This window comes from Stomoxys calcitrans, chromosome 4 (assembly GCF_963082655.1).
Source record: "Stomoxys calcitrans chromosome 4, idStoCalc2.1, whole genome shotgun sequence".
Taxonomy (NCBI): domain Eukaryota; kingdom Metazoa; phylum Arthropoda; class Insecta; order Diptera; family Muscidae; genus Stomoxys; species Stomoxys calcitrans.
The window spans coordinates 179686971-179711150 of NC_081555.1; the positions used below are offsets into that span (position 1 = coordinate 179686971).

The window sequence follows — 24180 nt, forward strand, 5'->3', positions numbered from 1 at the left end:
AGTCGCAGTCAGAGCGATGAGTGAGGGCAGTGATAGAACATTTTGATTAAATATGAAGAAGAAGAAGAAGAGGAAGAGAGCTCACAACACAAGGTCTTTGCCGTTTGAGGTTTAGCACGAGTGAGAGCATAAGGGGATGTTAAATGGCTAAGCTTGGTAGGATTTTTTTTTGTGGGAGTCTTTTGGTGTGTTTTGTTTTATGCTCCACCAAAGATAGTAGTGAGAATTTTTCTTTGGTTTTGTTGTGTGGGGGGGAGGATATATGCTCCTCACCTTTTACAGAGTCAGTGGTGGAATGTTGTTTGGTGCCTGGTACGTATGAGTGCTCGCTTGGTTGGTGTCGTTGTTTATGTTGCATACACAGCAGTGGCAGAAGCATATTCTGATGATTGTTTTGATTTTGCCTCTTCTGTATTTTTTTGTTTGGGGGGCGCGCTCTTCTTGCTGTTGTGATGATGTTGCAGACTTTTAGTTCTCGGCATGCAGAGCCAAGCGACTGAAATTCCGACGTCGTCGCCTTGAATGGCCGGGGACAATCGAGGGGCGCACATACACACACGCGCGCATCACGCAGCACACAAACAGCAGCGGCAGCAGCAAAACAAACAGGCAGCCATCCAGTCACTCTAGACAAAGCAAGTTTTAGTACGTGTTCCTCCGTGTCTGAAAACAGTTCGAATTCCTTGACAGAGCGCGTGAATTTCCGTCGTCGTTCGTTTTTCAATCAGTCTCAGTTAGTCACCACAAATACAGGCAACAATACAATATCACCAACATCATCCTCTATGGCGATTGAACAACAAAACAGAGAGCCAGGCCGAACGACAGACAGACACTAACGACACACACACACACACACAACCACACATATCCATACATACATACCAATATTCCATGACACACACACACACAAACGCACTCACCTCAATATATATAGAAGGCACAACACATCTATAAGCGAATTATTTACATATATATATATATAAGTGAATAAAAGAAAAGAAATTAAATGGAAAATTACAATACATATCCTTAATTACATCAAGCAAATCATAAATAAAAAAAGAGAAAAATCCTGGAAATATACATCTCTAAAAAGTGTATGTTTCAGGACCACAACAACAAAAATTGTAAAAGAAAATTTAATAAAACATATCAACAGTCCCCCACCTTTGCTACAACTTTAAAGTGTATGCAAGGCTTTGAGTGATTCCCCAAAGTTTGTGAAGGGTTTAAAGTTATCGAAAAAATTCCCTCCCCTTCGTTTCGAACAAAATCAAACAACTGTGTAAACTGTTTTTAAAAGTTTTTCTTAAGTTTCTTGGCATTTTAACACGTTTTGCCAGTTGAATATTTTAGTGAGCGAAACACAGAAACCACCCGCCCACCCACTCACTCACCACATAGGCCGAGCTACTCATCCTATTCAACATGGCATTTCGCTTGCCTGCGTCGTAGCCCAAAAGGACGACTCGGTGAACTAAACACATTTTAGCTAAGCTGAATCTGTTTTGTGCTGGTGTGTAAGGCTTTTGTTTTTGTTTGTTTTGGTTTTGCCTGCTGGTGGGTTAAAGGCAAAAGTGGTGAATAAAAGGCCCAAATTAAAGTGTGCGACTTTAACTAGAAAAGCAAAAAAAAAAAACAAAAAAAAACAAGGAAAAATAATCTAGAAAAAGTTTAAGAAACGCCAACACAGGAAAAAAAATACAAAACACATATCAAAATAAAGAAAACCCAAACAAAACATAACCCAGTCAATTATTTAACAAAAATCAACCGTAGTTAAACGCTCTCTTGGTTTTGCTCTCGCTCTCACACAGTGGGTAAACAAACTGCCACAGGCCTGCAAACATATCATTAAAGAAATCTTACACAAAACTGCTGAAAGCAAAACAAAATAAAAACACACACCAAAAAAATCGCTGTGGCAAGGCAAGTTAAAGCAAAAGCCAGAAAACAAGTTGCCAAGCCAAAACGAAACCACATCTGCTGGCTTAACTTCATTTTATATGCGATAATAATTCTAATAAGAAAATCTTAAGAAAATCCCAAAGCCACAAAACGTTGTTGCAACCAACAACCATCCACAAGCATCTCGGCAAGATGCTAAGAAATATCTTCACAAAGTGAGCTTCCTTTGGAACCGGTTAACAAAGCCGCCACAAGTCGTCAGTTCAGTTCAGCCCGAACCCCATAAATCAGTGAATCAAGTTTTTCTGAAAGAAACGCGCCAGTAAAGTGTACATGTGTTAGTGAGTGAATGAGTAGTGAATGACTGGTGTGCAGTCAGTTTGGGTACAAAATGCACCTGTTTGTGGCATCCACAGCATCAGCCTTTTAAATCTTAAAGCTGACTACCTGCCGCCAATCGTTATTGTTGTTAACTTGATTGGGTGCAACATTTATGCAAAGTTTAATGGCCGAAAGGAAATCAAGAGAAAAAAACGCAACATCAGCACAACATCATCATTATTATTATTATGGTCATTATCATCAGCATAACATGTTTGTCTGAAAGAAACAAAAACAAAAACTACGCAATTTAACACACAGTCACTGCCACAAGAGAAAAAAACCAACAACAACATCAACAACAAAAACTTGATTGCATTCATAGAAGAGTTGTTGTGTATGTTTTCTGCTTAAAACTCCTTTAAACGACGAATTTAATAACCCTCTCCCCCCAACCTACCTTCAAAAACCGCAACCAGAAACAACCCGTCTTAACTCAAGTCAATTCTTAGTCGCGGACTTATCGATACACTTCTGCTCCAAAGGAAACGTCAAACAGCGCCTAATTAAAATTGGATTTTTTTCTATTTCAAAAATTTATGGTAAGTTTAGATTAGAACATTCTGTTTTTCTTTTTTTTTTGAAAAGTTGGTGTACACTTGTTGTCAGTGTCTTCTGGCAATAATGGAGTTTAGTCGAGGATGAGCGTAAAACCAACTCCTGGCCCCAGGTTATTTGAATTTCTTCTGGGTATTATGCAGTAACTAATTTAGCCTTCTGACTGTTGCTTAACCCTTGTAAGCCATGTTTATAGCCAATAGCTTGAGGTCACCCATATTCGAATGGGCAAAGACCACAAGTTAATGACAATTGGCTAGAGTTGAAGCAAGATAAACTTATTTAGAGAAAAAATTTTCAGAACTGTTGGGATAAGAGCTTATTGGGAAATTTTAATAAAGGGAGTTTTTAGGGGAAATTAAAGGTTGGCTGAACGTAGCCAACAAAGCTGTAGTTTTTGCAAAGTTAGACAATGGTTATTTACATAAGGTTAATTATTATAGAAACGGCAAAAGAAAGTATCACAATCAATGAAAAAGCAAGTCAAAATCGGATTAACTCATCAATCGTGCAATGAGTAGAAAAATACCTAGAAATTTAAATGGCATAAAATTTTAAATTGGAGTGAAGGAATGCTTTTGGAGGGAAAATAGGCTTGCCTGCAGTTTCATATAGATTAAAAAATTCAAACAAACACAATTAAAAACTGTTAAGTTAGGTGGTATCTAACTTTTGATACCCACCACCATGAATATATTCATCATCCTTTTTACACCCTCCACCATAGGTTGGGGGTATACTAATTTCGTCATTCTGTTTGTGACACCTTGAAATATGCGTCTGAGACCCCATAAAGCATATATATTCTTGATCGTCATATCATTCTAAGTCGATATAGCCATGTCCGTTCGTCTGTCCGTCCGTACGTACGTCTGTCTGTCTGTCGAAAGCACGCTAACTTTCGAAGGAGTAAAGCTAGACGCTTGAAACTTTGTACGAATAATTTTTATTAGCGTAAGTCGGTTGGTATTGTAAATGGTCCAAATCGGTCCATATTTTGATATAGCTGCCACATAAACCGATCTTGGGTGTTGACTTCTTGAGCCTCTAGAGGGCGCAATTCTCACCCGATTTGGCAAAAATTTTGTACAACGGCTTCTCTCATGACCTTCATCATACGTGTCTAATATGGTCTGAATTGATCAATAGCCTGATACTGCTTCCATATAAACCGATCTCCCGATTTTGCTTCTTGAGGCCCTACAAGGAGCAATTCTTATCCGAATGAAGTGAAATATTACACAATGACTTCTACAATGTTCAGCATTAATTTATGGTCCGAATCGGACTATAGCTTGATAGAGCTCCAATAGCATAACAGTTCTTATTCAATATTCATTGTTAACTTAGAAAAAATACCGCGCATAGAACTCGACAAATGCGAGCCATGGTGGAGGGTATATAAATTCGGTCCGGCCGAACTTTGCACGCTCTTACTTATTATACCCTACACCACTACTGTGGTACAGGGTATTTTAACTTAGTGAATTTGTTTATAACACCCAAAAGGAAGCGAGATAAATATACCGAGCGCCTCAGAATCACTTTCTGATTCGATTTAGCTATTGGGTTGCCCAAAAAGTAATTGCGGATTTTTTAAAAGAAAGTAAATGCATTTTTAATAAAACTTAGAATGAACTTTAATCAAATATACTTTTTTACACTTTTTTTCTAAAGCAAGCTAAAAGATATAGCTGTCATATAGACCGATCTCCCGATAGAGGGTCTGAAGATCATAAAAGCTTTATTTATTAACCGATTTTGCTGAAATTTGAAAAAGTGAGTAGTTTTAGGCCTGCCGACATCTGAACTGAATATGATTCAGATCGGACTATAAGTATATATATAATATATATAAGTCCGGCTGTCTGTCTGTCCGTCAGTCTGTCTGTCCATGTTAATTTGTGTAGAAAGTACAGGTAGCAGTTTTCATCCGATCGTCTCAAAATTTGGTACAGGCATGTTTTTCGGCCTAGACACAAAGCCTATTGAAATTCGGAAAAATCGGTTCAGATTTAAATATAGCTATCATATATATGTTCGTCCGATTTTCAGTAATATTGCAATAAAATAGTCATTTGTTAACCGATTCTCTCACAATTTGGCGGGAAGAATTTTTTTATGACTCTTGACATTTCTGGTGAATTTAATGGAAATCGGTTTAGAATTAGATATACCTCTCATATATATACATCGCCCGATTTTCACTCCTAGAGCCACTGCAAGCGCATTTATTGACCAATCTTCCCAAAAGTTCGTACAACGCTTCCTCGACGACTGTCACAGTATGTGAGAAGTTTGCTCGAAATCAGTTCAGATTAAGATATAGCTCCCATATATATGTTCGTCCGATATGCAGTAATATTGCAATAAAATGATCTTTTGTAAACCGATTCTCTCAAAATTTTGGCAGGAAAGACAAATCCGAACAGATCTAAGCCAAATTGAAGAAAGGATGTCGAAGGTTATAACACAGCTCATTATCGAGCGCCTTTTATGGACCGAAAACCTTAAATTGAGAAATTGGTCCATATGGCAGCTGTATGCAAATCTTGACTGATCTGATCCAAATTGAAGAAAGATGTCGAAAGGCCTAAGACAACTCACTGTTCCAAATTTCAGCAAAATCGGATAAAAAATGTGGCTTTTATGGGCCTAAGACCCTAAATCGGCGGTTCGGTCTATATGACAGCCTATATTCAGCAAATTGCAGAAATTTTTAGAGGGGCTTAACTTAACTCACCGTCCCCAATTTCAGCAAAATCGGATAATAAATGTGGCTTTTATGGGCCTAAGACCGTAAATCGGCGGATCGGTCTATATGGCAGCTATATCCAAATCTGGACCAATCTGAACCAAATTGATGAAAGATGTCGAAGGGCCTAACATAGCTTACTGTACCAAATTTCAGCAAAGTCGGATAATAAATGTGTCTTTTATTGGCCTAAGACCCTAAATCGGCAGATCGGTCTATATGGCAGCTATATCCATAACTAGACCGATCTGAGCCAAATTGCTGAAGGATATCGAGGGGTCTAACACAACTCACTGCCCCAAATTTCAGCAAAATCGGTTAATAAATGTGGCTTTTATGGGCCTAAGACCCTAAATCGGCGAATCGGTCAATATGGGGGCTATATCAAGATATAGTCCGATATAGCCCATCTTCGAACTTAACCTGCTTATGGACAAAAAAAGAATCTATGCAAAGTTTCAGATCAATATCTCTATTTCAAAAGACTGTAGCATGATTTCAACAGATAGACGGGTATGTCTAGATCGTCTTAGATTTTTACGCTGACCTTTGCTGGTTCGGAAATGGATATTTTGATATGTTGCAAACGGAATGACAAAATGAATATACCCCCAACCTTCGGGTGGTGGGTATAAAAAAATACATTTACGCCAATAGACCTTCTACTTTTGATTAATGATATGAATTTTTTTACTCTCCACCACAGGAGGTATACTAGTTTCGTCATTCGGTTTGTTTGTTTTGCTAAATCGCAGGATAAAACACGGCCCAAACCTACTTTTAAACAAATACCAGAGCATATTTTATGCAGGTTTTATTAGATCTTTCCTTCCACTATAATACCACAAGAAAAGAAGAAACAAGATTCCTTCTACTTCCATACGTCCATTCATCCAGATCCCTTTACAAAGTCCAACAACTTGCGAATGCTCAAATGCAATTTGCCCATGAACATACCATTAAGTAATAGGGGAAAACTTCTTTCCTATACCCATCTATATTATATAGTCTCCTCTTCCTCGACGTCCTTACAGATTCTGCAGAAGACGTTACTTGCAACCTTCAATTTGTCAGCATGTTCCGGATCAGACAGTTACCCCTCATGAGGGACACACTGACTGAGACGTCTTTTCTAGCCAGCGACACCAAAGCGGTAGACTTCTTCAAATCTAGAACCGACCATGTAGCTTGGAGTGTTCACAAACCGCAATTTGTGGCCATCTGTCACTCGTTGCTTTGATTTAAAATACTTAGCTTACATGTCATACCCAAAGATCCCAGTTCCCCTGGTAGTTTCTGATAGAGCGAGCTCACCTGCTCTATAATTCCCTGGATATCTCTGTTGGCCCGGCTCCACTCAACAGGAACAATCGATTTAGTCAATATAGAGTTACCAAGTAAGAGCATGCTAAGTTCGGCCGGGCCGAATTTTGTATACCCTCCACCATCGCATTTGTCGAGTTCTATTCATATAAACCGATTTGTCTTTTTAGACAAACATAGAATATTGAATAAGAACTGTTATGCCATTGGAGCTATATCATTTTATAGTTCGATTCGGACCATAAATGAATGCTGAACATTGTAGAAGCCATTGTGTAATATTTCAGTTCAATCGGATAAGAATTGCGGCTTGTAGGGGCTCAAGAAGCAATATCGGGAAATCGGCTTATATGGGAGCTGTATCAAACTATTGATCGATTCAGACCATATTAGACACGTATGTTGAAGGTCATAGGAGAAGCGGTTGTACAAAATTTCACCTAAATCGGATAAGAATTGCGCCCTCTAGAGGCTCAAGAAGTCAAGATCAAAGATCGGTTTATATGGCAGCTATATCAAAACATGGACCGATTTGGCCCATTTACAATGTCAACCGACCTACACTAATAAAAAGTATTTGTGCAAAATTTCAAGCGGCTAGCCTGACGGACTTAGCTGGATCGACTTAAAATGACATGACGATCAAGAATATATATACTTTATGGGGTCTTGGACGCATATTTCGAGGTGTTACAAACAGAATGACGAAATAAGTATACCCCATCCTGTGGTGGAGGGTATAAAAATTTAAGTTATGTAGGGTATTAAGTCAGGTTGTAATAGCCTCAGAAAGTGTGGATGAAGAAGTAACTCAAAAGTCAACTCACGAGATTGGTTTATATGGATGCTATATCAGGTTAGGCTGAGGGCCACCGTAGGGCAGAGGTAAACATGTCCGCCTATCACGCTGAACGTCTGGGTTTGAATCCTGGCGCAATCATCAGAAAAAAATTTCATCATTGTGAGGTACTATGCCCTGTAAAACTTCTCTCCAAAGAGGTGTCGCACTGCAGCACGCCGTTCGGACTTGGCTATAAAAAGCAGGCCCTTATCATTGATCTTAAACTGCACTCATTGATATGTGAGAAATTTACCCCTGTTCCTTAGTGAAATGTTCATGGGCAAAATTTGCATTTGCATATCAGGTTAGAGATCGATTTGGAATATATTTGGCATAGATGTTGAAAGTCCTAAGAAAATGTCATGATGCAACATATTAGCCAAATCGGATAAGAATGGCGCTCTCTAAAAGCTCAAGAAGTCAAATCGGGAGATCAGTTTATATGGGAGCTATATAAGGTTATGTGCCGATTTAAAACATACTTGGCACAGTAGTTGGAAGGGAAAATTTTCGGCCTAATCTGACAAGAACTGCGACCTCTAGAGGCACAAGAAGAGAAATCAGCAGATCGGTTTATATAGCAGCCATATCTTGACCTGAACCGATTTAGCCCAGTTAGAATCCCAATCGACCCACTCCAACAAAAAGTATTTGTGCAAAATTTCAAGCACCTAGCTTTACTTCCTTTAAAGTTGGGTCTCAAATCGATATTTCGATGAGTTACAAACGCATTGACGAAATTAGTATACACCCATGCTATGGTGGAGGGTATAATATCTAAAGAACCAACATAGAATGAAACAATTCATAATACAAATCGCTATTCAGACTTCGTAGTATAAACGCTATCGACGTCATCAGCTTGAAAACATTTTGCCAAGAGTGCTCCAACGATTGGCATCATTTCGCCCCAGAATTGAAATGGCCCATGGGAATTTCCATTTTCAGCGATAGAGAGAAAACCAACAACAACAAAAAAAAAAGATGAAGGCAAACAGAACAGAAAAGATGATAGGAAAGACAAATAAACAAACAAACAAAAAACAAAAACAACTACAACAACAATTGCCATATTAGAGATACGATACTTTGAACACTTTGGCATCGTTTTGCCACAGAATATTGAATATGGGACCAATGGAAATATGCTTCCCCAAACGCACACAGACACTTTATCTCAATTACCTTCAAGTGTTGCTGAACATGGGACGACTGACTATGCCTAGCTAGCAGTCTAGCAGTGTGCATTCGCTCTGCCATTTAGAGCAAGTTTTTGCTTTTGTTTGCTTCTAGGGTACGCATCAATAACTACCTCCAGTTCTTCCTTCAAGGTTGTGTCAATTTGCTGGCCTTTTGTACCAAGCGGGAGCTTTTTGCTGTCATGGAACGAACCTAAATGGAAATAGTGAAAAACTCTTTTCCTTATTTTTGTACTCCCTTCTAGGAAAAAAAAGAAGGAAACGAAACTGAACTAAACGTCAACAACAGCAGCATCAAAGTTTTCTAATCAAATTAACAGCAAATCCACGTACAACTGTAAACTCAATGTTCTTGACATCCCTGCGAGGCAATACAAAGGTCCTTGGGCAATTTCAAATAGTTCAAGCAGTTGCAAAGAAGAGCAAAGGAATGAAAGGAAAACAGTGTTGCTAGAACAGCTATACCTAGGATAGGGGTATTCACAAAATCCTAAAGAGCCTATATATTGCTCCTAGACCTGGGGAGAAACGACTTCTCTTGCCACCATGCCCATGCCCCTTGGTCAATTTCGTAAGATGGACATAACAATAAGTGCAAATTATATTCAAGTCAATTACAGGAATTGTGTATTTTCTTTCATTCATTTTTTTGCATTGCTTTTTTTTCTATATTCCGCCTTGTGTTTTTCTTTGCTCTCTCTCTCTCTCCTTTGCTTTCGCTCGTATCCTTATTCCTTCCATGCCACTTCCTTGGCATGTGCTCTTCAATTTGACCGGGTAATTTGGTGTAACACATTACCAATCACCAACAATTTGCATGGATGAGGGAAGCCAAAGAGCAAGGCACTGATTGAACCAACAAAAAAAGACGAAAAGAAGCCAAAACGGGCATAACAAAAATAAACATCCGGAAACTCGCAGAAGAATAGCAAAATAAAGTAAAAACATTTCGAATACCAAAAACAATTTTTCATACTAAATAACAAGGAGCTGTAGTAGCAAAACAAAAGATCAACATTAATTGCAATTTTCTTTTTGTTTTTTTTTTTTTGAGGGAGAAGGGACGTTGGCCATCTTAGAAGGATAACCAGAAGATTGGCTAACCTTGTTTTTTCGGTTTTTAAATCAAATCCATATCAAATGGAATTTTCTTTTGAAAAGTTTTCAAAACGAAAATCTCTCTTAGCGCTCTTAAAAGTGTCAATTTAGATATGGAACACTTGAATGGAAAGTGTGATAACTTTTTGCAAAAGTGTATGACACAGGATCTGTAGACGTGAAAAATTGCAAATTTTGCCCATGAACATATCAACACATATCACTGAGTGCAGTCCGATTCAAGTTTTAAGCTCAATGAGAAAGTGCCTCCTTTTTATAGCCGAGTCCAAACGGTGTGCCGCAGTGCGACATCTCTTTGGAGGGAAGTTTTTACATGGCATTGTTCCTCACAAATGTTGCCAGCATTAGGAGGGGAAACCCAACGCTGAAATTTTTTTCTGATGGTCTCGCCAAGATTCGAACCCAGGCATTCAGCGTCATAGGCGGACATGCTAACCTCTGCGCTACGCTGGCGTAGACGTAGATCTTGTAATATATTAACAAGATTTGATGAGTATAGTGAAAATCGTTCACTTATAGGCTTAGGCGCAAATTTTATTTTAGGTTAGGTTGAAAAGTGGGTGCCATGCCTACTATGGACATACACCTAAGCCAGTAATTGGCTTGTTGGACGCTCGAAATACTAAAAAAAACCTTGAAAAAGATCTTCTAAGTTAGGAATTCCCTATTACTCACCAAATCCTTAATTGTTTTCCATACCACGCCTCTAAGTTGCTTAATTTTTGGTATTATGTCCCCACCTAAGTGGTGGTATCTGTTAGCGGTGAAAGCCGACCAATGACATAGGAAATGTTCCAACGTCTCATCATCTTGCCCACATACCCTACACATGCTATCACTTGCTGCATCGATTTTCCATAATTGAGCTCGTAGTCCTATGTGTCCCGTTATGATACCGAAAGCTATACTAACCTCCTTCTTACTTCCTTTCAGTAATAGCCTCATCTTCTTACGATCCGGATCTCCCCATAGGATTTTCGCTGTCTTACACTGTTCCACAGTGTTACATGCGTGTTCATCGTTTAAGCCCTTAATTTGGACTGCATCGACTCGAAAGGCTTCGGGTTAATCAAGTTTATTGACGTCCCGATATAGCTACCATATAGACCGATCCGCCGATTTAAGGTTTAGGCCCATAAAAGCTACATTTATAATCCGATTTAAATGAAATTTGGGACAGTGAGTTGTGTAAGGCCCTTCGACGTCCTTCTTTGATTTGGCCCAAATCGGTCCAGATTTGAATATAGCTGCCATATAGACCGATCCCTCGATTTAAGGTTTTGGGCCCATAAAAGGTGTATTTATTGTCCGATGTCGCCGAAATTTGGGACAGTGAGTTAAATTAGGACATCATATACCTCCACATATTTCTACAATTTGGTCTGGATCGATTAAGATTTGGATATAGCTGCCATATAGACCGATATCTCGATTTAAAGTCTTGGCACCAAAAAAAGATATGCAATTTTCACCGGATTTTGATGAAAGGTGGTTTACATATATACCCGAGATGGTGGGTATCCAAAGTCCGGCCCGGCTAAACTTAACACTTGTTTTACTTGTTAAATTTGGTTTTATTCAGTCTGTGCATTGATATCGATCGCTTGATTTTTATTCCTTATTATACCCTACACCATCACTTTGGTACGGGATATTATAACTTATTGTTTTTGTTTGTATAACCCAGAAGGAAGAAATATGGACCCATTTATAAGTATACCGGTCGACTCAGAATCGTTCTCTGATTCGAATAAGTTATCGTTCATCTGTCTGTCTGTCTTTTCATTTTAATTTGTGTAAAAACTACAGATCACAATTTTCATCCGATCGTTTTCAAATTTGGGAAATAAATTTTTTTGGCGTAGAGACGAAGCCTATTGAAATTGCAAAAAATCGATTTAGATTTGGAGCTTTTGCAGCTCCCATACATATGTTGGTCCGATTTGGATTAATATTGCAATAATGTTGTCATATGTTAAGCGATTATATCGAAATTTGGCAGGAAGGATTTTTTCTTGACTCTTGACTTTGCTGCTGAATTTTATAGAAATCGGCCCAGATTTAGTACAGCTGCCATATATTTATATCGCCCGATTTTCCCACCTAGAGCCACTGCAAGCGCAGTTTGTTACCAATCTTGTCAAAATTTTGCTCAGAATTAGATATAGCTCCCACTTTGTACTTATAGGGTAGGTGTAGGGTATTATGCATTCGGCACCGCCCGTCTTTTGCCTTTCCTTACTGTATTTCGTTTGAAATATTGGTGGTGGAAAATTCACCATGGTATCGATACGATTGTCGATGGTTTGCCGGCTCTAGTACTTGGCGGTATTTTTTTGACACCATACAGGCTTGCACAATACCGTATGGGATCGAAATAAAGACCATTGGTAATAATATTGCTAGAGAGGTATTATTTGCGATTTTATTTTTGGAAAATGTTCATGGATTGTGAAAAAAGGAAATGTTGTAGAAGGTAAACCCTAAAATTGGTGATAATTTGTAACAGCTTTAAAGAAAAAAACAAGTAAAAGCGTGCTAAGTTCGGCCGGGCCGAATCTTATATACCCTCCACCATGGATCGCATATGTCGAGTTCTTTTCCCGGCATCTCTTCTTAGGCAAAAAAAGGATATAAGAAAAGATTTGCTCTGCTATTAGAGCGATATCAAGATATGGTCCGGTTTGGACTACAATTAAATTATATGTTGGAGACCTGTGTAAAATGTCAGCCAATTCGAATAAGAATTGCGCCCTTTGTGGGCTCAAGAAGTAAAATAGAGAGATCGATTTATATGGGAGCTATATCAGGCTATAAACCGATTCAGACCATAATAAACACGTATGTTAATGGTCATGAGAGAATCCGTCGTACAAAATTTCAGGCAAATCGGATAATAATTGCGACCTCTACAGGCTCAAGAAGTCAAGATCCCAGATCGGTTTATATGACAGCTATATCAGGTTATGAACCGATTTGAACCTTATTTGGCACAGTTGTTGGATATCATAACAAAACACGTCGTGCAAAATTTCATTCCAATCGGGTAAGAATTGCGCACTCTAGAGGCTCAAGAAGTCAAGACCCAAGATCGGTTTATATGGCAGCTGTATCAGGTTATGGACCGATTTGAACCATATTTGGCACAGTTGTTGGATGTCATAACAAAACACGTCGTGCAAAATTTCATTCCAATCGGATAAGAATTGCGCACTCTAGAGGCTCAAGAAGTCAAGACCCAATATCGGTTTATATGGCAGCTATATCAGGTTATGGACCGATTTGAACCATACTTGGCATAATTGTTGGATATCATAACAAAACACGTCGTGCAAAATTTCATCCCAATCGGATAAGAATTGCGCACTCTAGAGGCTCAAAAAGTCAAGACCCAAGATCGGTTTATATGGCAGCTATATCAAAACATGGACCGATATGGCCCATTTACAATACCAACCGACCTACACTAATAAGAAGTATTTGTGCAAAATTTCAAGCGGCTAGCTTTACTCCTTCGGAAGTTAGCGTGCTTTCGACAGACAGACGGACGGACGGACGGACGGACGGACGGAAATTTCACGACGATCAAGAATATATATACTTTATGGGGTCTCAGACGAATATTTCGAGTAGTTACAAACAGAATGACGAAATTAGTATACCCCCCATCTTATGGTGGAGGGTATAAAAACAGTCCAGGCCCAATTATAAGTCTGCATCAAATTTAAAGTTAATCGCATAAAATTACGATTTGAATTTGAAGATAAATTAACAAAGACAACCAGACATGATTATGAGTCTATCGCTATATTTATCAATGGCTCTATCTCTTCTCCTTTTGGGCATTACAAAAAAAAATCACAAATGACATTCATCTTTCATGTAATAATTATATTGACATGTCTCCAGTCAACACTCATACAGAGTATAAAAGCTAACCATTATTCTTAAAATATGTTTTTGCTTAACTACGTCTCGCACTGCTTTAAAAGGAAACCGGTATCTTAAAGTTACACCAAAAAACTGTGTCTTCTCAATTTTCAATAGTTGCTATAATTGCCTTACATAAAAAGTTTATGAAAATTTTGAATTGATGTCCCACTTAACTATCATTACGATCGAAACGACTTCATCAAAAGTTAGTTCTACCTTTGGTTTATTCAAGGAAACCAAAAACTTTGAAAATTTACAAAGTTTCAAAAAACACAAAATTTATTACAAAAAAAATAACAAAAAATTGTTTGCTACTGAGTACATAATTAGAGTAATTTTGAATGGATTTTATATGCCAAGGTGCCTCTATTTCTCTGCCATTACCCCGCCCTTAAAACGATGTGGCAACCATTCAATTATGCTTTTTGAAAAATTAACTTCCAAACTATATTTAAATATACTTGAATGGATAACTTTTCGAAAAGTTTGATAACGTAATTGTAGTTGCCAGAAATACAACGAAGGCAGCAGCAGAACAACAACGATGCACGTCAACCCAAACTGAAGCAAAGAAAATGAGGAAATTCCTTCATTTCGCAATACAAACAAATTTAATTACTTAAAATGCATTTCCGTCATGTACAATTCTTTTTTTACCATTTCCTATGTTTGTGGAAGGAAAGAGAGAGAGAGAGAGATAGAAAATTGTGTTTTTTTATCTATGGCCTTCTACAGCAAAACTTGGTTTTTGAGGACACACCAAGTGTTTTGGGTGATCATGGTGGTCATTCACTCTCAGCAGAGTGTGAAGGAAGCTTTACGTTTCCTTTTTCTTTTCATTTGCCACCGCTGCCAATCAAAGAGCATAACACAAAGTTTTGTCAGCAGAAACACGAAAATATGTCCACTTAACATGGTGCTGGCCATGGCGGATGGATATTCGCGCTTACCTTGAACAGGAAGAAGTTTTCTCTGTTTCTGCTGGTGCACTCACTACATTCGTAGTGGTATTTGGATGTAGCTGTAGCTGTAGCTGTTCTTGAAATATTTATGTTCTTAAATGCAAAACTTTTGGACCTTAAATAACCCCATCTCAGATGTGGAGAGTGTATTTTGTGACGTTGGCAGAGGTGATGGTGTTGGTGTTGGTGTGTTACGAACCATAATAAAAATAAATGCTGCACTGAAATGCTCGTTTTCACTTGTGCCAGAAATCGAGTTACCTCAAACTAAAAACTATGACGAATAAAACTAAACTAAAGTTACTTCAAATGAAATTATCACAAACAACGAAAAGAACTTGAACGTGGCACAGTGGGATGAATTAACAACACAACAAGTAAGAGCGTAATAAGTTCGGCCGGGCCGAATCCTCCACCGTCCCTTCACAAGGTCTCGGAATTGCCGAGTTCTATGCGCGTTCTATCTCTTTTTAGGCAAATAAAGAATATTGAATAATAACTGTTATGCTGTTGGAGCTATATCAAGTCATAGTGCGATTGGGACCATAAATGAATGCTAAACATTGTAGAAGTCGTTGTGTAATATTTTAGTTCATTGGGATGAGAATTGCTCCTTGTAGGGGCTCAAGAAGCAAAATCGGGAGATCGGTTTATATGGGAGCTGTATCAAGCTATTGATCGATTCAAACCATATCAGACACGTATGTTGAAGGTCAAAAGAGAAGCCGTTGTACAAAATGTCTGCCAAATCGGATGAGAATTGCGCCCTCTAGGGGCTCATGAAGTCAAGATCCCAGATCGGTTTATATGGCAGCTACATCAGTTTATGTACAGATTTGCGCCATACTTACCATAGTTATTGAAAGTCATAACGGATAGGAATTGCCCCCTCTAGAAGCTCAAGAAGTCAAGTCCCAAGATCTGTTTATATGACAGCTATATCAGGTTATGAACCGATTTAAATCATACTTATCACAGTTGTTGAAAATGATACCAAAACACTACGTGTAAAATTTCATTCCAATCGGATAAGAATTGCGAACTCTAGAGGCTCAAGAAGTCAAGACCCAAGATCGGTTTATATGGCAGCTATATCAAAACATGAACCGATATGGCCCATTTACAATACCAAACGAGCTACACTAATAAGAAGTATTTGTGCAAAATTTCATGCGGCTAGCTTTACTCCTTCGGAAGTTAGCGTGCTTTCGACAGACAGACGGACGGACAGACGGACGGACGGACGGACGGACGGACATGGCTAGATCGACATAAAATGTCGCGACGATTAAGAATATTTATACTTTAAGGGGTCTCAGACGAATATTTCGAGTAGTTACAAACAGAATGACGAAATTAATGTACCCCCCATCCTATGGTGGAGGGTATAAAATTCAATTTGTGTTTTTTTGTAGGTTTGTTTGTTTGTGTGTTCCTTATAGACTCAGAAACCGCTGAACCGATTTTCTTGAAATTTTCAACAGATGGTGCATAATGACCCCGTGGTGAAAATAAGGTATTAAATTTTTTTGATATCTGAAGGGGGGGCGGACCTTCCCCCTTATCCTAATTTTCAGAAACGCCAGATCTCGGAGATGGGTGGTGCGATTAAACGACATTCTGTGCGCTCTCATATAGTACCCGAAAAATAAAAATTTGGTATCCAAATTTCGGATGGGGTACCTAGCGGGGCTGTCCCACCCTAAAATCTACCAAACATTTATTTACACCAATCACGACAATATGGGACTCAAATGAAAGGTATTGAGGATAAGAAAACGTGTCTGATATCCAATTGTCGGACCAAGTGCTAGGGGGACCACCCCAAGCCTCAAAACACCCCTTAATCGGACATATTTACCGACCATGGCAATATGGGACACAAATGAAAGGTATTTGCGAGTAGAATACGAATCTGATATCCAAATGTGGGATCACGTTTCTGGGGGTCCCAAATGGGACTTATTATTGACGATGGGAATATGGGGCTTAAATAAAAGGTATTTGAATGTAGAATACGAATCTGTTATCCAAATATGGGATCAAGTGTTTGGGGGGCCGCCTCTCACCACAAAAACATCCCCCAAAGGGGACAAATTTACGACCATAGCAATATGGGGCTCAAATGAAAGGTATTTCGGAGTAAAGCACGAATTTGATATCAATATTCGGGAAAAGTGTCTATGGGGCCACGCCACCCCCACAACACCACCCAAATAGTAAGTATTTTCTGACTATTCCAATATGAGGCTCAAATAAGAGGGTTTTTAAAGTGGAACACGAATCCGATATATATTTTCAAGGCCAACTCACTGAGTGGCCGCCCATCCCCCAAAACACCACCCAAGCCGGTCATGTTTGCCGACTATTGAAATATGGGGCTCAAATTAAAGGTATGTGGGAGTAGACCACGTATCTGACATCAACATTAGAGGCCAACTGTCTAGCGGACGTCCCACAACCAAATAGGACGTATTTGCTCACCATGACAATTTGGGTCTTAAAGAGGGTGGAACTAAATATTCATAGTTTTTAGGGCCAATACCCCAAACCGGACATATTTGCTGACTTTTGCAATAAGAAGTTTAAATGGGATTAGAAAACTAATTTCATATCCAATTTTGAGGCCAATGGCAATATGGGGTTCAAATAAATGATATATAGATATATGAGAATAGAGCACGTTGCTGATATTTTTTCAGGGCGCAGTGTTTGGGGGACCACCACAATCCCCAAAACACCCCTAAATCGGGCATATTTACCGACCATGTCAATGTGGAACTTAAATGAAACGAATTGGGGGTAGAGCAAGAATTGATACCCATTTTCGGCACCAATTTTCTGGGGGTCTACCCCTTTCCCAAAATACCCCACAAACATCAATTTTTTATTGATCATCGCAATATGGGGCTCAAATAAAGGTATTTGGGACTAGAATACGAATTTGATATCTGAATGTAGGACGATGTATTTAGGGCATCACCCCTTTCCCAAAACACCCCCAAAGGGAAAAAAATTTTCGACCATGCCAATATGTGGCTCATATGAAAGGTATTTGAGATTATAAAACGAATTTTTTAACCTATTTTGGGGCCATGTGTTTGGGGTACGCCTCACCCTGTAAACTCCTCTTAAGCCAATGGCAATATGGGGTTTAAATAAATGGCATTTGAGAGAAGAGCACGAAATTCGTAGACCAATAAAGATCATGTGGGATTCAGATAAAGGCACTTTTATTGTTAAACTGTTAGTCAAGTTAGCATGGTATTTTACTAAAAGATCTTTATTTGTCAAAAATAAATATTCCAATGAAACGTTTGTTCTATATAAAGTAAAAGAAGGCGCAGCGGAGCGGGCCCGGGTCAGCTTGTGATATATAGAAACACCAAAACATCAAATCGACCAGTGTGACCAAAGTGACAAATTGATCAATCAATTCCTCTTCAGTAAAACACGATTTATTTTCCATTTTTTTTAACATCATCCTACTGTGATGCATAGTTTCTTGCGCCTCAACAACTTTGACCCACACCAGAAAACCCTGGTCTTCATCTCAACTCCTTGCCAGCAGCCACCCTGAGAGGAGGAGCAGAAGAGTGTTATCATTTGCTCCGCTTTTTGCCCCATGAAATCCAAACAATGGCCAGCCAACAACAAAGCATTCGCTGCTTATGCATTTTATTCGCAGTCGTAACTTTACATTTTTAAGTATTTCGCCCTGCTGCACTCGGCCAACCGCACTCACTAAAACATACAAAGTTGCACTTATGCCGCACCAGGCTGGGCGTTGGTGGAATGGTCGGTCAGATAGCTGTGGATTTGGCCATTGTAGTATTTTATAACCCTGGAAAAAATCATAAAATATTCATGCCAATTACAAGCCGCGAAAAAATACTAAAATGAACACAAACAGTCAAGTTGTTTCGCCAAGAAAAACCTGTATCCACCGCCAACGCCAACTACGCCACTACCATCGCCAACACAACAACAGAAGAAGGAAACAACAACCACCTACAGAGCCCACCCAAAAAAAGGATACAACTTTTTAAGGAAAGATTTGCTAGATTTCAAACTCATTTCTTATTTTTCCCATTTGTTGGTTGTTGTTAAACAAAGGATAACCGCTTGCCGAGAGATTGAAGTGCAGGCGAGGGGATGGTTTACTTGAGATATCAACTGATATAGTGACCTGTTAACTAATACTACTGCAATGGTTAGTACAGTGAATTGCTTTGTGATCCTTAAGAGTTATTCAAGTCTATGACAAAATGATGAAAGGCTTTAAGGAAACGGTGTGTGCTTCTAAGTGTGTGGGTGTGTGTGTGTGTGTGTGTGTGTGAGTGTTGCTTTTATTTAGTACTGGCACTGTTTCCTCCCAAGTACATAAAAAGGCAAGGAAACTTTATTTAGTTGTTTTATTATTTACAAGAAACGTAATAAACTTGTTGTAACAGACACATAAAACACGCGCACTTGCCTGCTTGCTTGCCTTCCCCACTCGGCTGCTTGGCGTTTGCCATAAACGCATGCCATCCTCTGTTGGGACAAAGGAATGACTTCATTCGTGACAATTTCCTTCCCCGGAGGCCAATAATAAGGGGGTGTTCACAGCCCCGTAAGCATTGAATGGGACCTTTTTGGGCAAATAAATCTCAAATAGCAAGAAAAATCACAGGATTTTTATGGAAAATAGCAACAATATGTTGAAGAAGCCTTTTTAAAAATACATAAACACAGTGGATAGTATTGGCGCTCGGGCATGCAAATATGAAAGATTCAAATTTAACACGCACACAACTTATTGTGAAAATTAAAGAACAAGAAGGCACAATGAATATGTTTAAAAAAGGCAACTATATGAGCCATATAAATATCGAAAGCTTGTTATGTTCAAAAGGATACTATGCTTAAAGTTTTAAAATCGATGTTTGTACAAAATGAAGCATTTAGCAGAAATTATACTCTAAATGTTGAAAATATTAATCAGGACGTTGTAGGTCGGGTTAGGCGGCAGCTTGAAGTTAGACTCATTTAGACGATTTTTGTGAAAATAGCAACAGATCAACGTTTTTGGGGATAGTCAAACCCACCACCTACCTACAAGAAAGAATGTGCGGTGATCGATCATAACGCCCAGGGGACATAACGCCCAAAAATAGACTTCGACCTTATTATTGGGCGGTCATACCGTCCAACACTGTTTTGACCGCCCAAAAATCGGACAGAACGTCCATTGGTCTCTATGACGTTTTTATACCCTCCACCATAGGGGGATATATTAATTTCGCCATTCTGTTTGTAACTCCTCGAAATATTCGTCTCAAACCCCATAAAGTATATATATTCTTGATAGCCATGACATTTTACGTCGATCTAGCCATGTCCGTCCGTCTGTCCATCCGTCCGTCCGCCTGTCTGTCGAAAGCACACTAACTTTCGAAGGAATAAAGCTAGCCGCTTGAAATTTTTGCACATATACTGATTATAGGTGTAGATCGGTTGGTATTGTAAATGGGCCATATCGGTCCATGTTTTGATAAAGCTGCCATATAAACCGATCTTGGGTCTTGACTTCTTGAGCCTCTAGAGGGCGCAATTCTTATCCGATTTGGCTGACATTTTGCACGAGACGTTTTGTTATGATTTTTTGCCAAATATGGGTGAAATCGGAGCATAACCTGATATAGCTGTCACATAATCCGATCTGGAGTCTTGACTTTTTAAGCCTTTAGAGGGCGCAAATCCTATCCGAATTCGCTGAAATTATGGATGAGGTGTTTCGTTATGATTTTCAACAACTGTTCAAATGGTTCATACCCAACTCTGGTTCAAATGGTTCATGGCCGATTCTGTTAGGCGTTCTGACATCTTTGTTATTGGGCGTTATGACCGCCTGCATTCAGGTCACAATGCCCAAAGAAAATTCGACGTTTGGACCTCCTCTAATGCTTATGTCCGCATTTGGAGGTCCCAAAAGAATGTTGGGCATTTTGTCCGTTGAGCGCTATTACCCGTCACCAACATATGCTTAGTTCCGAGTTTTGAGAACATACCACTTGCGAGGCCACCGTAGCGCAGAGGTTCGCATGTCCTTCTATGACGCTGAACGCCTAGGTTCAAATCCTGGCGAGACCATCAGAAAACATTTTCAACAGTGGCTTTCCCCTCCTAATGCTGGCAACATTCGTGCCATGTTAAACTTCTCTCCGAATAGGTGTCGCACTGCGGCAAGCCGTTCGGACTCGGCTATAAAAAGGAGGTCCTTATCATTGAGCTTAAACTTAAATAGGACTGCTCTCATTGATATGTCAGAAGTTTGCCCCTGTTCCTTAGTGGAATGTTCATGGGCAAAATTTGCATTTGCCAATTGAGATGTGCACGTAAGTTGCAGTGTCTCGCGTGAATCAGGTGATTCGTGAGTGAGATCCAAATTCAATCACGCGATCATAAGTGAGTGTGATTGAGAACTCTTCGTGCATGAGCATGAGTAAGTAAAACCATGCTTACGACACTAATGACGACTCACCAGAAGCTCACGAATCACTTCAAATTTTTCACCATGCGTCTTAAATCATGCAGTATTTTAACTAAACTATTCGGGCACACTGGAACTATTGGAAAGGTATGGAAGAACTAGAAACAAGTTCTGTCTAACAACATCGTCAATACATCGAAACTTTCGTTTCCCACCCTATAAAGTATTGTATATATATTCTTGATCAGCGTAAAAACCTAAGAAGATCTAGCCATGTCTGTCCGTCTGTCTGTTGAAATCACGCTACAGTCTTGAACAAGTAAAAGCGTGCTAAGTTCGGCCGGGCCGAATCTTATATACCCTCCACCATGGATCGCATTTGTCGAGTTCTTTTCCCGGCATCTCTTCTTAGGCAAAAAAGGATATAAGAAAAGAGTTGCTCTGCTATTAAAACGATATCAAGATATGGTCCGGTTCGGACCACAATTAAATTATATGTTGGAGACCTGTGTAAAATTTCAGCCAATTCGTATAAGAATTGTGCCCATTGGGGCTCACGAAGTAAAATAGAGAGAACGATTTATATGGGATCTGTATCGGGCTACAGACCGATGCAGACCATAATAAACACGTTTGTTGAAGGTCACGAGAGGATCCATCGTACAAAATTTCAGGCATATCGGATAATAATTGCGACCTCGAGGGGTCAAGAAGTCAATATCCCAGATCGGTTTATATGGCAGCTATATCAGGTTATGAACCGATTTGAACCTTATTTGACACAGTTGTTGAAAGTAAAAATAAAATACGTCATGCAAAATTTCAGCCAAATCGGATAGGAATTGCGCCCTCTAGAAGCTCAAGAATTCAAATCCCCAGATCTGTTTATATGGCAGCTATATCAGGTTATGGACCGATTTAAACCATACTTAGCACAGTTGTTGGGTATCATAGCAAAACAAGTCGTGCGAAATTCCATTCCAATCGGAAAAGAATTGCGCCCTCTAGAGGCTCAAGAAGTCAAGACCCAAGATCGGTTTATATGGCAGCTATATCAGGTTATGGACCGATGTAAACCATACTTGGCACAGTTGTTGGGTATCATAACAAAACACTTCGTGCGAAATTCCATTCCATTCGGATAAGAATTGCGCCCTCTAGAGGCTCAAGAAGTCAAGACCCAAGATCGGTTTATATGACAGCTATATCAGGTTATGGACCCATTTGAACCATACTCGTCATAGTTGTTGGATATCATAATAAAACATGTCGTGCAAAATTTCATTCTGATCGGATAAGAATTGCGCACGCTAGAGGCTCAAGAAGTCAAGACCCAAGATCGGTTTATATGGCAGCTATATCAGGTTATGGACCGATTTGAATCATACTTGGCACAGTTGTTGGATATTATAACAAAACACGTCGTGCAAAATTTCATTCCAATCCGATAAGAATTGCGCAATCTAGAGGCTCAAGAAGTCAAGACCCAAGATCGGTTTACATGGCAGCTATATCAAAACATGGACCGATATGGCCCATTTACAATACCAACCGACCTACACTAATAAGAAGTATTTGTGCAAAATTTCAAGCGGCTAGCTTTACTCCTTCGGAAGTTAGCGTGCTTTCGACAGACAGACGGACGGACGGACGGACGGACGGACGGACGGACAGACGGACGGACATGGCTAGATCGACATAAAATTTCACGACGATCAAGAATATATATACTTTATGGGGTCTCAGACGAATATTTCGAGTAGTTACAAACAGAATGACGAAATTAGTATACCCCCCATCTTATGGTGGAGGGTATAAAAAAGAGCAATCCACTGTAAAGTTTACATCAAACTCTATGGTGCTACCATATCTGAAGGCTAGTTTCTTGATGTGAAAAGTAGTTTTAGCCAACATATTCTTGCTTACTTGTTGTCATACCAAGAGTATTTTTTTGTGTCTTAAAATCTTTGCCTCACCTTTTTTTTCAGTATTCACAATTTAGCCCTAATGCCAAATTGCACCAACAAAAGCGCTTAAAATGTAAAAGTCCCTTGGACCAGGCCATAACTGGCTGTATGGGTCCTTATTTCTTGTTTTTACAGTTTTTCTTTCAACAATTTCGGGTAACAGTCTCCTGAGACAAGTTTGTCGTCTTTTTTATGCGTTTTCCGGCTGACTTTGTGACTGATGAGCAAGTTTTCGCAATAAATGGGCATCGACAAGAGCAGGAAAACGAAAATAAAAAGGCAAAACAAAAAAAAAGGCAAGCATAAAGCTTTGTTTCCTTTAAGCCATTATGCATCCATACAAGTACAAAAAAACGCACATCAACACAAGCAAGGGCACATATACACTCACATATAAGACATACAAAACAAAATGAGAGTGTGACCAGAAAAGTTGTTTAAAACTTTGCCTCATTTTGGCCATGTGTTTGTGAGCCGTTCTTTTCCTTTTCCCGTTGTCCCAATACATTATTCAATATTAAAATACACACTGCGCTTTAAGGACATCACAGGATAATATATACAGCATAAATAACAACACAACAACAATGGCATTACAGACTTTATAGGTACTCCATTCCATGCCATTCAAACAAACAAAAACCCCAACTAAAAAAACTGCAGAAAAAAAAAGAAAACTTCGCCAAAACAAAAGGAAAAGGTGTGGAGAAAGAACTGCCGGACTGTGACAACAGGACAAACGAGGAATAAACTAAA

General features: G+C 39.2%; 1 protein-coding gene across 2 annotated transcripts in view; it reads left to right on the forward strand.

Moving 5' to 3' along the window:
- Positions 1–660: 660 nt before the first annotated feature.
- The window catches only part of LOC106087551 (irregular chiasm C-roughest protein), a 133122-nt gene continuing 109602 nt past the window's right edge, over positions 661–24180 (forward strand). The window contains exons 1-2 of one of the 2 annotated variants that reach the window (XM_059367876.1): positions 661–733; positions 938–2834. The gene's annotated coding sequence lies outside the window, so the exon portion shown is untranslated. Of the gene's footprint in view, positions 2835–24180 lie in introns of both variants that reach the window. The other variant, XM_059367875.1, reaches the window with a different exon arrangement.